Here is a 12,867-nt window from a genome sequence, read left to right as displayed (position 1 = left end):
AATGAGGACAATCCTCAGTTTACGGACCCAGTCCGCATAATTGTTACTATCAACTTTCAACTAAATTTTCTCTAGGAACATATCTTAAACAGTAGAACTAAGGCATAAGCTACGACATTATTTGCAAAGACCTTTTGACTATGTTCATGACAATTAAGTTCATGTGATTATTTAATGAACTCCCACTTAGATAAACATCCCTCTAGTCATCTAAGTGATACATGATCCGAATCGACTAGACCGTGTCCGATCATCACGTGAGACGGACTAGTCATCAACGGTGAACATCTCCATGTTGATCGTATCTGCTATACGACTCATGTTCGACCTTTCGGTCTCTTGTGTTCCGAGGCCATGTCTGTACATGCTAGGCTCGTCAAGTCAACCTAAGTGTTTCGCATGTGTAAATCTGGCTTACACCCGTTGTATGCGAACGTTAGAATCTATCACACCCGATCATCACGTGGTGCTTCGAAACAACGAACCTTCGCAACGGTGCACAGTTAGGGGGAACACATCTCTTGAAATTTTAGTGAGGGATCATCTTAATTATGCTACCGTCGTTCTAAGCAAATAAGATGTAAACATGACGAACATCACATGCAAATCATAAAGTGACATGATATGGCCAATATCATCTTGCGCCTTTTGATCTCCATCTTCGAGGCGCGGCATGATCACCTTCGTCACCGGCATGACACCATGATCTCCATCATCGTGTCTTCATGAAGTTGTCTCGCCAACTATTAGTTCTACTACTATGGCTAACGGTTAGCAATAAAGTAAGTAATTACATGGCGTTTTTCATTGACACGCAGGTCATACAATAAATTAAGACAACTCCTATGGCTCCTGCCGGTTGTCATACTCATCGACATGCAAGTCGTGATTCCTATTACAAGAACATGATCAATCTCATACATCACATATATAATTCATCACATCCTTTTGGCCATATCACATCACATAGCATACCCTGCAAAAACAAGTTAGACGTCCTCTAATTGTTGTTGCATGTTTTACGTGGCTGCTATGGGTTTCTAGCAAGAATGTTTCTTACCTACGCAAAAGCCACAACGGTGATATGCCAATTGCTATTTACCCTTCATAAGGACCCTCTTCATCAAATCCGATCCGACTAAGTGGGAGAGACAGACACCCGCTAGCCACCTTATCCATCAAGTGCATGTCAGCCGGTGGAACCTGTCTCACGTAAGAGTACGTGTAAGGTCGGTCCGGGCCGCTTCATCCCACAATGCCGCCGAATCAAGATAAGACTAGTAACGGCAAGCAAATTGAACAAATCATCGCCCACAACTACTTTGTGTTCTACTCGTGCATAGAATCTACGCATAGACCTAGCTCATGATGCCACTGTTGGGGAACGTAGCAATAATTCAAAATTTTCCTACGTGTCACCAAGACCAATCTAGGAGATGCTAGAAACGAGAGAGAGGGAGTGCATCTTCATACCCTTGAAGATCGCTAAGCGGAAGCGTTACAAGAACGCGGTTGATGGAGTCGTACTCGCAGCGATTCAAATCGCGGAAGATCCGATCTAGCGCCGAACGGACGGCGCCTCCGCGTTCAACACACGTACAGCCCGGGGACGTCTCCTCCTTCTTGATCCAGCAAGGGGAGAGGAGAAGTTGAGGGAGAACTCCAGCAGCACGACGGCGTGGTGGCAATGGAGCTCGTGGTTCTCCGGCAGAGCTTCGCTAAGCACTACGGAGGAGGATGAGGAGGTGTATGAGGAGGGAGGGCTGCGCCAGGGAAGAGGTGCGGCTGCCCTCCCACCCCTCCACTATATATAGGGGCAAGGGGAGAGGGGGAGGCGCCCTAGGGTTTCCCCTAGGGGGCAGCGGCCAAGCAGATTGGATCTCCCTAGGGAAAATCCTAGGGAGACTTGCCCCCCAAGCCAAGCAGGTGGAGGCTTGCCTCCCAAGCCAGGTGGAGGCGCCCCACCTCCCCAAGTAACATGGGAAAGGGTGTGGGGGGCGCACCACCCCTTAGTGGGCTGGTTTGCCCCTTCCCCTTTGGCCCATGAAGCCCTCCAACACTTGCCGGGGCTCCCGAAACACCTTTCGGTCATGCTGGCCATAGCCTGGTACCCCCGGAACACTTCCGGACTCCAATACCCTTCGTCCAATATATCGATCTTCACCGCCGGACCATTCTGGAACTCCTCGTGATGTCCGGGATCTCATCCGGGACTCCGAACAACCTTCGGTAACCACATACTATTTCCCATAACAACTCTAGCGTCACCGAACCTTAAGTGTGTAGACCCTACGGGTTCGGGAACCATGCAGACATGACCGAGACACCTCTCCGGCCAATAACCAATAGCGGGATCTGGATACCCATATTGGCTCCCACATGTTCCACGATGATCTCATCGGATGAACCACGATGTCGGGGATTCAATCAATCCCGTATTCAATTCCCTTTGTCAATCGGTATGTTACTTGCCCGAGATTCGATCGTCGGTATCCCAATACCTCGTTCAATCTCATTACCGGCAAGTCACTTTACTCGTTCCGTAACGCATGATCCCGTGGCTAACTCATTAGTCACATTGAGCTCATTATGATGATGCATTACCGAGTGGGCCCAGAGATACCTCTCCGTCATACGGAGTGACAAATCCCAGTCTCGATTCGTGCCAGCCCAACAGTCACTTTCGGAGATACCTGTAGTGCACCTTTATAGCCACCCAGTTACGTTGTGACGTTTGGTACACCGAAAGTATTCCTACGGTATCTGGGAGTTGCACAATCTCATGGTCTAAGGAAATGATACTTGACATTAGAAAAGCTCTTAGCAAACGAACTACACGATCTTGTGCTATGCTTAGGATTGGGTCTTGTCCATCACATCATTCTCCTAATGATGTGATCCCGTTATCAATGACACCCAATGTCCATGGTCAGGAAACCATAACCATCTATTGATCAACGAGCTAGTCAACTCGAGGCTTACTAGGGACATGTTGTGGTCTATGTATTCACACATGTATTACGGTTTCCAGTTAATACAATTATAGCATGAACAATAGACAATTATCATGAACAAGGAAATACAATAATAACCATTTTATCATTGCCTCTAGGGCATATTTCCAACAGTACGTACACGTTCACGATCAGACGGACAACACTACATACGCTTTGACCGGGTGGGTCCCAGCGGTCAGGGAGGATAAGGACGCACTTCCTTGCGTGCGAAGATATAGCTGCTCGGTCCCAGCTGTCAGGGGGAGGAATCGTTTTTATTTTGTGAGTAATAAGGAGGCACTTCCTTGTGTTCGAAGATGTTGCTGGTGGGTCCAGCTGTCAGCCTCACCGCCTAAAGTCCTCTTCCGATGGTTGTCCTTCATTGACCACGTTGACCACGCCGCGCCGAGAGCACCAAGGCGGTGGACGACGGCGAGGCCTAGGAAGGGAAACACACGGAGCCGGGGAAGATGTGGCAGTGGACGCCCATGCGGAGGGGAGTACGTGTGTTGACTGCTTCGACTGTGGTGTGAGGCTGCCGTCGGCGGAGAATAACACGAGGTGTGGGTGAGTATAGAGGAATGACATGGCTAGCGGTGGCAGCACAGCCGGACACGGGAGGCAGGAGCAGGCGGCATGGCCGGCGCTGGTTTGGGTGGCTGGAGCAAGAAGACCAGAGGTTGAAGAAGCACGACATCCGTTGGATGAACATCGTACGGTCACTGCAGTTAGAATCATTTATATTGACTAAGTTGACAAAGCCCTTGGTACGCGTCAACTTAGTAGGCCCACATGTCAGCCTCTGAAACAATGCGCCCCAGATGTCAAGGGGAGGAATCATTTTTTGGGCGGCTGAAGCAAGAATATCCGAGATTGAAGAAGAAGCACGACATCCGTTGGATGGACATCCAACGGCCACTGCTGCTAGAACCATGCGTTGACTATAAGTTGACAAAGCCTCGCATACGCGTCAACTTTGTTTTTTTTGAGGGGACACGTCAACTTAGTAGGCCCACAAGTGTGTGACAGAGAACATATAGCCCATTTGCGATTTGTAAGAATGTACAACCCATTTTTGAATTCTAATGAAATTTACTACATCCCATTTATAGTTTGTTAAAAGTACATCCCATTTTCTAGCTAGGACAACGATTAATAATTTCAACCAACCGCTCAAAACAAAATTCAATAAAATTTCCCACATTTTGATGGGATCCGAAATATTTTTATCCCGAAATTTCTAGTCAGATTAAATATAATTTCAAAATAAATTTGTATTACGTAAAAATCAATGAAATATTGCGCGTGCAACAAGTAATGAAATTAAAAACTTCAAATTCTGAAAATAATAATTTTTTAAACTAATTACGTGTTTGGTGCATTTTTTTATAGTTACTACCTAGTTTTTATAATTACATCCCATTTATTATTTCTTAAAGCCCATTTTCTTGTTAAGCCTAATGCATCCCTCCTAGGAAAGATTTGCAGCCCAGCGGGGCGGAGAATAACAAGTTGACACGTATACTGTGTACAACTGTCGGACCAGTTGCATTGCTGATGTTAAAAAAAGGCCCGTGTAGTACAGTACAACCTTACATGGCTACTCAGCCCACATTCAGCGACATCGGAAAGGCCCAAACAAGGCTTCTGTACAACTTTTTGAAGTCACTGAGCTCAATTAATAACTTAAGAAAAAAGTTAGAGTACAATGGAACCTAATTAAAAGCTGTCATGAGCGAAGAAATAATTCAACGGGTCCTGTCGTGGACTTAACACGAGAGCCGCCATGAGCTCCCCCATATCATTATAGTGGCGCTTAAGCCGCCCCAGCTTCTATTTGAGGGGAAGAAAATGGCAATTCTTTTCCAACATGAGGACAGCTGAGCTGACATTAATACTGTCCAAGGAATGAATAATGGCCGCGATCTGGCGCACCCAATGGGTCGTTGACTCACCTTTGCCCTGGACACAAGTGTCTAAGTCAAGAATCGACATGGGCTGCTTGCATGTATCCTTAAATTTCTGAATGAAACGGGACTTCAATTCAGCCCATGAACCAATGGAGTTAGGGGGCAATCCTTTCAACCACTTACGAGCCGGCCCATCCAACATCATGGTAAAATACTTAGCACACGCCGCATCACTAACATCCAACATCTCCATAGCCATCTCATAGCTCTCAATCCAAGCTTCTGGGGGTTGATCCGCTGTGTAGTTAGGCACCTTACGGGGGCCCTTGAAATCCTTAGGCAAGCGCTCGTTGCGTAGAGCCGACACTAAACATGGCACACCCAAGGTTCTAGAGGTCACTCCAGCCCCCACAGACGTTGACGGATAAACCGGAGATTGCCATTGAGCCACTGCTATCTGAAGAAGTTCTCTGGTCCTCCGCGTCTCTATCGCAGCCGGAGACTCGCCTTCAACTGGGAGAGCCGCCAATCGTGTCGCCGCAGCAATCATATTATCCAAAGGGTTAGAAAAATGACCCGGCGGTGTCGGAACATTCTGAGGCGGAGTCATATCCAAACGAGGCGGATCCACAGCACACGGCTGAACCGCGCACTCCGGTCACGGGCACCTCAACCGCCCGGTTCACCACGAGTGGGTCACTGGTCCCTGCCCCCGGTGTGTTGAAAAGGTTTCTTGCATCATACTCCGTGTCGGTGTACAAAAGTAGGGGTGCTCCTTTTTACCCCTTTACTTGTGCACGGGCAGTCAGAGCCACGCGCCACGACCACACGTAGCGGGGCAAAGGAGGGGAGCCGGAGAGAAGCCGAAGCCCAAGACAACGCCAAGACCAGAAACACAAAGAGCAAAGGGGGCAAGGTGGACTCCCCCGGCAAGACCCTTGCCGGGGCGGCCTCCGCAGCCCCTGCAAGATCCTTGCCGGGGCAACTTGCCCAACGCCAACAGAGCGAGCCACCCTTGAGCCCACAGGTTCCAACCCAACCAACTACATTGGGACCAGGGCTCGGGAGGCACCTCCGTGGTGGCGTGCAGATCTTTGTCAAGATCATAAACATATGAGATCATATGAGGACCAGAGGACGACGACCCTCGGCGGGATCCTAGCCGAGGGGATCCACAAGGCCCCCGGCAAGCGCCTTGCCGGGGATGACTGCGACGCCACGGCAAGTCCCTTGCCGGGCCCCCGGCAAGGCCCTTGCCGAGGGCGTCAGCGGGGCCATAGCCAGCCCCGCGTCGACCAAGACTCCACCGCCGTCCCCAAGCAGTTGCTAGCTCAACCAGCTGGGCAGGTACCTGCGTGGCGACAGGCGGCCTCTACGCCAACTCAGCAAGCACCTGCATGGCGGCATGCAGATCTTCGTGAAGGCTCCACCACTGCACCACCTCAACAGCCTGGCTGCCTACATGGCACTGCATGCATCGCTGGCCTGGGCACGTGTCGAAGCAAGGAGGAGCGGCGATGGACGGGACGGACCTCGTTCCCGTCCCCGATAAAGCTAATGGACACCTAAGTAGCGCATTTAATGCACTTTGTCCCGTAATGCCGTGCGATAAGCTCGAGCAATGTAGACCTTTCCACCTCCCGTGTGCCACTATGGCAACCCCTTTTCCCTATAAAAGGAGGCCCGAGGTGACCAGGAGAGGGATTCGGCTTTTTGGAACTACGCAGCCATCGTAGCTAGTTCAGAAGCTCAAGAACACTCAATACATCCACCAAAGCAGGACTAGGGTTTTACGCATCCTTGCGGCCCGAACCTAGGTAAACGATCCTTGTGCTGGCTCCTGGACCTGCTCTCCTCACAACCCCGCGCCCACCGACCGTAGAAGGGATTCCAGTGATCCCATAGGTGTCGTTGTCACCGACACTCCAGAGGTAAGCGACTCTGGTGCCTCCTTCTCATGATGGCATTTGAAGCGTTTTGATCCAAGGTAAGCCAGAAAGACTCTGCATGAATCCGTTGTGCCTGAGCGTCCAAAGCAGCTCGCTCCGTGGCCATCCTAGCGTTTTCAGCCGCCAGCTCTTCCTTGGCTTGAGCTATCTCATCTCATAGCTTCGCAACATCCACTTTATGCTGTTCTTGAGTGTCCGGGGTCACCTCCGCCCTCATCAAAGCTGCTAAAGTATCCAGCAGTTCGGTTAGAACCTGAGCCGGCGGGCGCGCAGAGGCGCTAGCCCCGGTCGTCGCCGCAGCCGTTGAGCTGGAGGTCATAGTTGCGGCGGTCGTTGAACCGAGCACCAGCTGTGTACCGGCCATGAAGATTGCAACCCTGTTCGGCGGCTCATAGGGGTCCGGAATACTATCGCCATCGGAACAGCCCCCAAGCCGGCCGGCCTGCAGTTGATACATTGAATTGCTCTCACCGGTTGACGACTCACCATCAGAGTAGATGGCTGTCTCACCACCAGACACAGATCCTTCCTGAAATTCCGCCCCATGGATGAAACCAACAAAGGCATGCTTCAGAACGGCTTGAACCTTGGCAGGTTGTGCATGCTGAGCCGTCTCGATGATGTTGGTGCAGGGGCCCGGCTCAGGGCCCGATTCGCCGATCTTGCCGATGAAGATGTGGATTCCGCTGAAGGGGACCCGATACCCGTACTCAATTGAGCCGGCCTCGGGGCCCCAACCAGCGTCGTCGATGTAGAGCTTTCCGCGACGACTCTTGGTCATCTGGCCCAGAGCGTAACCCTTGATCCTTGCGAAGTTGCCCTTCAAGAACTCAAAACCACAGTGCGCTGGCCCCACGGTGGGCGCCAACTGTCGTGGGCTTAACACGTAAAATGCCCTAGCGAAAGGACTAGGTGTGGAGCCATCGCAACTAGGTTAGCTTGAAGGGGTTAATCGGGACAAAGGACACAAAGAGTTTATACTGGTTCGGCCCCTCGCAACGAGGTAAAGGCTTACTCCAGTTTGGGGTTGTATTGCTTGGGTTTGATTACCAGGGAGCGAATACGCTTGACCTAGTTCTCGATCTCTTGTTTCTTGTCTTAACCCGCCGCCAGGTCACCCCTTTATATGCACATGTTGATGCCTGGTGGCTTACAGCGTCCCGGCCGGCTCATACACAATATGTCTGGCTCGGTGACTAACTAAGCTTGTCTTACAATACAAGTTACACATATGGCGGTTCATACCCACGGGCCTCAAGTCACCTCCGGGTCTTTGGGCTTTCAATAAGCTTGCTCTATGGGTCGCCATCCTCATCGTCCTCTTGGGACTTCTCTTCTTAAGCCGCCAGTGGCATGACCCGGCCCCTCCTGGGTGGGTCATACCCAATAGTTATATCCCCAACATTAGGCCCCAGGTTGATTTGAACTTGTTCACATCAATCCTCAATACTTGACTTATCAGAATCTTGCATCGTCAATTTTTATGAACTTGCTACAACCCGCCATGACGTCAGCTCACAGAATCATGTTAACCCACCATGACGTCATCTTGCATTAACTTCGCACGAAGCTCAGAACATCTCAACAGATCTTTATCTTCAATGGACTTTCCAAAATTCGAGGCGCCCGTACAGCCACATAATCACTTTTTAGCCTCCTCGATTCCCGTGCATGCCTGTTATCCATCTCCTTATAAATAGGGACAGGGGTCCTTTTCATTTCCCCCTTGCCTCCTCGTCTTCATCCTCTTCTCCGCAACGCCACACACACGCTCGAGCTCCCGCCGTCGACCTCGTCAACTACCTCAACTCCGGCCGCTACATCAACCTGAACGAACCAGAGCATTGCGGCATACCTCCACTGTCCAGCAACATCCGTAAGCACTTCTTCTTCCTCGTAGCAGATCTTCATTAGGGTTAGTCCTAGTTCATCGAAGTTCCCCTCTGTTTTTCTTTGCTCTTCTCAAGATTGCACGGTTGAATCTGAAAATGTTATCGAAAACGTGTGGTAGCAGCGTAGCATCCCTTTGTCCAACTGTAATAGGTACTTTTTTTGTATCAGATCCATCCGAACACATGCGTTCTTCCACTGCCTTCACTTTAGGTATAAAATTTATTTTATTTTCCAAACTGTTGTAGATCCAAAATCGTAGTGTCGATCTATGGAATCTGTTTGTCCGCTACTTAGCAAATCCACACTTGTAGATCTAAAACATAGCAACTGTTTGGGCGGCTTAACCAATAAAACATAACCCACCAGGTACCATTAGTCCCCTTTTAAGCCGCCAATATGAATATCCGTGTACTTTAGTGTTCATCTTCCGGCTTAACGCGTTGGCCGTTTATAACACTTTTCTTTTGAATCAATGGTCCGGCTTAGAAGCTTAATCTTAAACCGGCAATATTTCTTTCTTTTAGGCCTTCATCCTCAAAATGCCTAAGACTGTCACTGCATGCAACTAGGTCGTTTCCCAGGTCACCGAGGAAGAATTGAACGAATATGTTCAAACAGGCGTCCTGGCCAAAAAAGATGTCATCCATTGGAGGGTCCCAGGCACAGAAACCCCTCCTGAGCCCAAGGACGGTGAAGTAATTGTCTTCACTGATCATATGCTCCGGGGTTTCAGCCCTCCCGGCTCAAAATTCTTCCGCGATGTGCTGTATTTTTTCAAGCTCCATCCCCAAGATAACGTACCAAATTCTGTTTCAAACATCTGTAACTTTCAAGTGTTCTGCGAGGTGTACCTTCAACAGGAAGCCATCGTAGAACTATTCAGGGAATTTTATTTTTTAAAGCAGCAGACCGAGTTCACAGACAGGCCCAACCTAGAGTTAGGTGGCATTTCAATTCAGAGACGTAAAGAAGCCACTTTCCCAGCCGCCACACTGCCCAGTCATCCTAAGGACTGGAACCAAACTTGGTTTTATTGCCAAGACACTTCTCCAGAAGGGGAAAATCCTCTGCCGGGTTACCGCACCAGCCGGCTTAGCAATAGGCATCCTCTTCCAGAACGCATCAAGACAAAGGAACGGGCCAAATATGCACCCATTTTTTCAAAAATCAGAGCCTTCATGGCTAACGGTTTAACCAACATCGACCTTGTCCGATGCTGGGTTTCATGGAGGATATTGCCCCTAAGCCGCCGACCCGGCTTAATGTGTGAATACACCGGCGATTTGAAAGATCCGCTTCGTCACTACCAGACAGAGATAATTGAAGATGACATCAATAATATGACCAAGTCTCTACTGAACGAGAGTCTGGCAGACTGCAGCAAAGCTAGACTGAATACTTTCTGCGTTCTCAACCAACCGCCAGCTGTAAGCTTTTAAGCTATTTCCGGTTTAAGCATTTTCTTTCATTTAAACCGTCTTCTCATAATCCACTTTATTTGCGTAGGCCAATTCTCCTTTCTGGAAGAAGAAGTTAGATAAGCCGGCCAAGAAGACTCGGACAAAGAGCAAAGCTACCAAAAAGCCTGCCAAGAAGAAGACCAACCCCTCCGAGTTATTTAACTTGGACGACAATGATGATGATGATGATGATGATAATGAGTCGGAGGTAGAACTTGACTCTATTGGCTCATTTTTTATACATCTTATTGACAATGATTACTATCAGGACGACGCGGATGCCAGCCGTGCAGATGTTGAAGAGGTAACCCTCATTTCCTCCGACTTAGAGAGTTTATCAAGACAAAGAACTCGAAAGGTGAGACGGAAAGTAAGGTTTTCTCACCCTTTAGCTTACTTAGATCCAAACTTTATTTTGAAGCAACAACAGCACGAGGCTCGTCGGCAGACCCGGAATAGCGGAGGGACACTCTCCTCCGGCTTACCCAACACGCCGACCCCTCGAAAGCGCCGGAACGAGGTGCCACAAACTTCATCATTACTTTATCCAAAAGCAGGTCTTATGCGTCAACCACTTAACCCATCCGACTCAAACTATCAGGAAACATCTCACTCCTCTTTCGACGAGTCAACTGGAACTTAGATTCCGGTTTTCAAAGTTGCTCCTGGGTAAGAAATATTTAACCACTTGAAATTTCATGTTGATTGATATGCTGACATCTTTGTATTTTTTTATTTTCAGTGGCGTGGCCAAGCCTAGCAAGAAGGAGGAAATGAACAAGCCGACTGAAGATTCCAACCCTTCTGAGCCAGAGAAGCAATTGCCAGAAGCCTCTCATCAAACTACCGAGGCTACCGTTGATGACCCGCCACCAGAAGAGCACGGCGTCACCATAGACCATATGGACGTTGAGCCGGCCACCACTAAGCCGCAAAGTCCCATTAAGCCTACTGAAGAGAAGGCTGACGATGTCGTCATTACTGGCACCGGGCAACCCCACTACCTTATCCAAGCACAACGCCAAAGACGAATTTGCTGCTGTTGATAAAGGCAAGTGGAAGGTGGACTTGGACAACTATGCCCAGTTCAACGCCCAAGAGATTCACTCCGGTTATTTAAACCGCCTTCACACCAGTCGTGAATTTAAAGCCGGCCTGGTCAACCTGATGAAGGAGCGCTTTGAGGTAAACATTATCATCTTCTCCATATATATATCTTGTCAGCCGCCAAGTCTACTAGATATGATTAACTTGAATATGCTATAGACTTTAAACATTCTTGTTGAACTTGATAGCCATGTCATAGCGTGTTAGAACTGCAGAATCAACAAGTAGCCCCCAAGGGCCGGCTTAAGCTGTATAGCTAAAGCTGGTTCTTCAAAATATAGCTTTTAATTTCACATATATGGCTCGCCAGGGCCAGCTTAAACTGACAAGTTAAACCGGAAATTCAAGTAATAACAATCAAGTTTGCACATGTAGCCCCCAAGGGCCGGCTTAATCATCATGAATAAGCCGGGACTTATCACCAGTACCGTGAATAAAATCCAGCTACGTAGCCCCCATGAGTCGGCTATAGTCATAGCAGCATAGCCGAGTCATCATAGAGTTGTCATAAAAAAAGAGCAATATGCATTAGCCCCCAAGTGCCAAGTAAAATACTTGTATTGTGCTTGGGACTTCAGATAAGATGATCATAATACTCCCTATATTTGTACTGTACAGGCTGAGCTTAATATGAAAGAATCCCAAGTCGCCGATCTTCGTCGGAACATCTCCACCCAACAAGCTACAACATCAAAGGCCCAGACAGATTTGAAAACTGCTTTGGAAGAGATGGAAAAGATGAAGAAGGACTTCAAGTGTAACGCCCGGATAGTTATGCTACAGTAATCCCAAGCTATGATGCCATGCCACCGCATTTACTGTTGTTAACCTTGCGTTGATTCAATCACTTTCGGTTTCAATTTTAAAAATTAAATTAAACGGAAAAAGTAAATAAAAGAAGAGGAGAAATCAAACAAAAAAAAATAGAAGGGGCCGCAAGCACCCTGCCCACCGGGGCCTCGGCCAACCGGCCCAACCCAGCTGGCCGGCCCAGCCGCCTCCCCTTAACCCTCTCTCGATCCACACCGAACCCTAGCCTATCCCCTCGTCCACCCCACAACCCCCACTCCCCTGCACGATCTCCCCCACTCCCCTCGATCTCTCCCACGCCTCTCTCCCCTTCCCCCATCTGGATCAGGGAAGAGGAGCCAGATCCCATGCCGCTCCGCGCCCCTGACGCCGCTGCCCTTCTCCGACGCCACCACGCCGGCGCCACCTCGCCGAGCGCCGCCCCGCTCCGCGTCGCCTCGCCTCCTCACCTCTCCCTCGTCGGCTCCGTCGAGCCTCGCCGACCTGTTCGACTACAACGGGGGTGAGCTCACCCGCCCTCCTCTCACTACCCCCTACGCATCGCCGTCGCCGCCGTTCACGCTCACTGCCCGGTGGCCACGCCCGCACCTCGCCCGCGCGTCCCGCGTGCCCCGGCCTGCCGCCGCCCTGCGCTCCGACCGAGCCCGCCTCGTCGTGCGCACAGCTCCCCACCGTCTGCTCCGGCCACGCTCCCGGTCGCTCCAGCCTTCCCCGCGCGCGTCCGCAAGGGCCTCCCCCCCAC

This window comes from Aegilops tauschii, chromosome 5 (assembly GCF_002575655.3).
Source record: "Aegilops tauschii subsp. strangulata cultivar AL8/78 chromosome 5, Aet v6.0, whole genome shotgun sequence".
Classification (NCBI taxonomy): domain Eukaryota; kingdom Viridiplantae; phylum Streptophyta; class Magnoliopsida; order Poales; family Poaceae; genus Aegilops; species Aegilops tauschii.
Note: the sequence above shows the minus strand (reverse complement) of the source record.